Here is a 3,974-nt window from a genome sequence, read left to right on the forward strand (position 1 = left end):
TGGCAGTTATGCAACCGAGGGATGATCCTGTTGAAGTTTCCGGCGGTATGCGGTTTTCAGCGGTCACGCCTGTTTCAGGAGTGTCACTCGACGAGGTTACGAGCTCGAAGCTGTGGTCAGATTCCTCGTTGGCGTTCCGTAATTCTCTTCGCACGGGCGCGGTACGTTGCAAAAGCCGCTTTCGCGATCTATCGTCGCGACGATAGATAGGTTTTTTTTATTATTATGAGTACTGATCCAGCTGTAGGGCACATGTAACCTACAAACTGAAGTCCAGGAGAGCACCTGAGATTATAATAAAGCAGGCGGCGCAAGAACTCCAGGGCACCCAAGTGACAGTGGGGGGATCAAAGCTCGAAGCAGAACGGTACGTAGGTATGGGGCCGCCGAGGCAGGTGTGTGCCAGCGAGTGTTCGCACGGACAGCTCCCCTGGCACGCGCAGCAGAGCCTCGCAAGGTCGAGATACCTTAAAGGCACCTGCGCCCACGATCTTTCTTTTGCCCCGGTGCAGTGTGCACGATTAAAGAGAATAATATGGAGGGCATCCGGTGCAGTCGCGAATGCGTCATGACAAATGTAGCTCGCGTCGCCTGGCGTGTGCAGTAATATCAGAGTTGGTTGTGTGAACTTTATGCATAATACGCTTTGTTACGGTACCTTAACGCAATGGGTCTAGAAGACGGTGTTGGTAAATTTTTTCGTACCGCCCTAATCCTATACCCCCTACTACAAACACACACACACATATCCCCCTCTTTTTATGTATACATACAATTCCTTGCCATGACGGATCCATAGCCTCCTTTATTTTTGAAAAATAGAGGAGGCTATGGACCAATTGACCAGTTCAAGTTGTCAACTTGTCAGTAACTGTCATAGGAATCACTGTATTAAACACAATTCCACGATCGGATTGTTTACTTTCATTTTTTGTTGTAACACTGAGGACTACATAGAACTTTATTTTGTATATGTGAGAGAAGTATGTGGATATCACGAGCTTAAGCCAATGTGCGATACACAGACAAAGCAGCTGCTACAACATGAACTGCATTGAGGGCCACACAACACATACGTAATTAAAGGTGCAAAATATCGGGGAAAGCTTCAAAATACGCTCTGTAGCACTACAAAGTGTAACATATATTGTATGTGTACAATAAATGTTCAAAAATACAATGCATCAATGTCCCATTTGCCTTCAAGTTTATTATCAAGTTCAAGTTTACTGAAGTTTATTATGAGCATATGTACAACAGGAATCTACTGACACACCTGCAGTCAAGGTGGCTGTTCGAGGTGTGCTGGCTGCCTCAGTGTAAGAAAAAGAAATTGGGTGAATGTCGACACCAGTGCCACTGCTTCTTGCCTCTTACCTGCACGTGCCTCCACGGCATCTTTGTGCACAAGTGTGCTGGCGTGGCGAGGCATAGGAGTGATCCGAGAGAAAGAGTATCGTTTACATGGAGAAGTGGCTGTTCACATTGCCTGCCGCTTTCCCTCAAATGTTTCCTTGGCGACTAGGGTGACACACCTGCAGTCAAGGTGGCTGTTCGAGGTGTGCTGGCTGCCTAAACGAAAGAAATTAGATGAATGTCGACACCAGTACTATTGCTTCTTGCCTCTTGCCTGCATTTGCCTCCACGGCCTCTTGGCTTGCGGAGTCTGTATGAGGGAGCTGCTGTGACTAGGCGTAGGCATTGTCTAAGCAAAAAGAAAAGGCCATTCAAATGGGAAATTATTGAAATCAATGCAGTTATGTCTGCTTCTTGCACTCTTCTTGCCCAAAAATTTTCAAACATGGTGTCCAGTACACACCAGGACTTTGACTGCTTCTGCTTTTTACCTGCAGGTGTTGCTGCGAGATCCTTAGTATGGCTGCGTGCAGCATTGTAACACTTGGTGGAGGCATTTGAAGTGGTAGCCAAAAATATAAAGAATCATCCTTGTCTGCACGAATGCTTTTAATTTCTAAATGCAGTGGTAACTATCACTATTAGTGCAAGGCCCCCCACATCTATGCGGCAAGTTCCATAGCTCGAAACTGAATTTTTCCTTTAGTGTTTCACAAGGCGTCTGATATGTCCACATTAGATGTGATGTGTTTGTTTTTATTTATCCCAGTGTGGAGAGAGCATCATTAAATTGTCTTTTTATTTTTGCTTGTCTTGTTTTTTGGTTTATTTCTGAATTTATCAAGCACCAGTCTCATGATGCTCAAATGACTTATGTAATGGCAATCAGCTTTTGTTTTGCAGAAAAACAACGCATTTCCTGACCCATTGTTTGACATCCCCTCACTCGCATAATTTTGCAGAGTATTCTACCTATATTGACTTGCTTGACCTCCACTAAAGAGTCTTGTATTTTCAAATACGACTCTTTCCTTAAAATCATTCGACACTTCTCATAATTTCTGTACCTTGGGCTTCGATACTCTGCATTCACCATTTTTGCTTGTTTCTGACTAAATATGTCTTTTTTAATTTATAGCCTAAATTTTACCTTTGGAACACACGGAAGGGCTTGCCATTGCATATCTGCATAAAAGGGAAACATGTTTCATTAAACATTTGCAAAATCCAATTGAAGATTGATGAATGCAGCTTGCAGTGTGATATGACTGAATGAGCCATAAAAGTAACTCTTCTCACTTGGTAAATTAAAGCACATACTAGTGTGATGTGCAAGATACGTTACACTAACGTGGTGGGTTCTCTTGCTTATACAGCAAAATAATCGGTGCGCGAGAAAAAAATTATCTTTGCATACGCCTTGTACACACTGATTTAAGGAGAATGAGCTGGAGCTGTCCACATGATCTACTTATTTTACCTGCGAGTATGGTCAACAAAAATGTGTCCCAGCTGCTTAGTGGTACTCGGAATTATGTCAGTATTGCATATGTACCTGTTGTCTAAAATAATTGAATTTTGAAAATGCTCGCAGGGATCTGATGTGCATATCTTCAGTTTATGGATACATGTAAAAGACTCAGCATCAAGTGCAAGTAAACGTTCCCGCAGGCCCGGAGTCAATCATGCAAATAGATTCGCTGCACAAATTTGTGACCAGAAAAGATATTCCACATGAAATGGCATGCAAGGAAGTGTTGAAAATATTGCACAGTTAATAAAACGCCTACGCTATTAATATGTGGGTTGATGCACTCGTTATGGAAAACGGAGGTGAGGCGTGCAGACAGGACACAAGAGTAGAGTATTTACAAGCAAACAACACGAGCGCCGCCCACTTCTCTACTCTTGTGTCCTGTCTGCACGCCTCACCTCTGTTTTGCATAATGAATCCTTACCAAGTAGCTGAGCTTTCTGCCGTTCTAAGTCTCGATGCACTCGATTTTGTCCGCATTAGGCACTCGCCTCTTGATTACTTCGTGGCACAGAAATACTCGGCATCAGGCTGTTTGTCTGCTGTGGCCTTTGTAGAAGCATGATTGTTCAAAGTGGAACAATTAAAGAGATTCTTTGAGTTGCTTGTGGCTTCGCCAGTACAATTCCGGTGCGCTGGTCCGCCTGTCCAGCAATTTCCTACTGAAGGGAAACCTGCAAATAAAAACACCGCTCCGCATGCAGAAAAATGCTCTACTGTGACGCTTCTCAAACGATTGTGATGCACTACAAGAGCTGCCTACTCGCGTGATATTCTCAACAAGGAGATACGTTCGTTTACTTACATGTGAAGGTATATGCCAGAGCACTTCGGGGCTTCGGTGGCACACAAGGCACGAGTGTGTGTGCCATAGCGTCCGATGTCGACGCGCGATCGCATGTCAAACCTAAACTGTACGAAACTACTACGCATCCAAAAAACAGATTCGAAACCGAAATTCGCGTCATCCTTTATTGCAAGAATGCGTACATCGTGATTTACATAAGTCGCGGGCTTAGCGATCGCTTTCTATAAACTTAATATTAACGTACCATCTTCATAAAGCCATCAGGTATGCGTTTTT

The 3,974-nt window shown here is 43.8% G+C and overlaps 1 long non-coding RNA gene across 1 annotated transcript; it reads right to left on the reverse strand.

Annotated features, from left to right (window-relative positions):
• Positions 1-1,192: 1,192 nt before the first annotated feature.
• On the reverse strand, positions 1,193-3,683 carry LOC142585990 (uncharacterized). Its single transcript, XR_012829169.1, has 3 exons — positions 3,315-3,683; positions 2,507-2,541; positions 1,193-1,705 (listed from the first exon to the last, which is right to left on the reverse strand). It is a non-coding gene; the product is annotated as an uncharacterized LOC142585990 (long non-coding RNA).
• Between the last annotated feature and the right edge of the window lie 291 nt (positions 3,684-3,974).

Source organism: Dermacentor variabilis, chromosome 6 (assembly GCF_050947875.1).
Source record: "Dermacentor variabilis isolate Ectoservices chromosome 6, ASM5094787v1, whole genome shotgun sequence".
NCBI lineage: Eukaryota > Metazoa > Arthropoda > Arachnida > Ixodida > Ixodidae > Dermacentor > Dermacentor variabilis.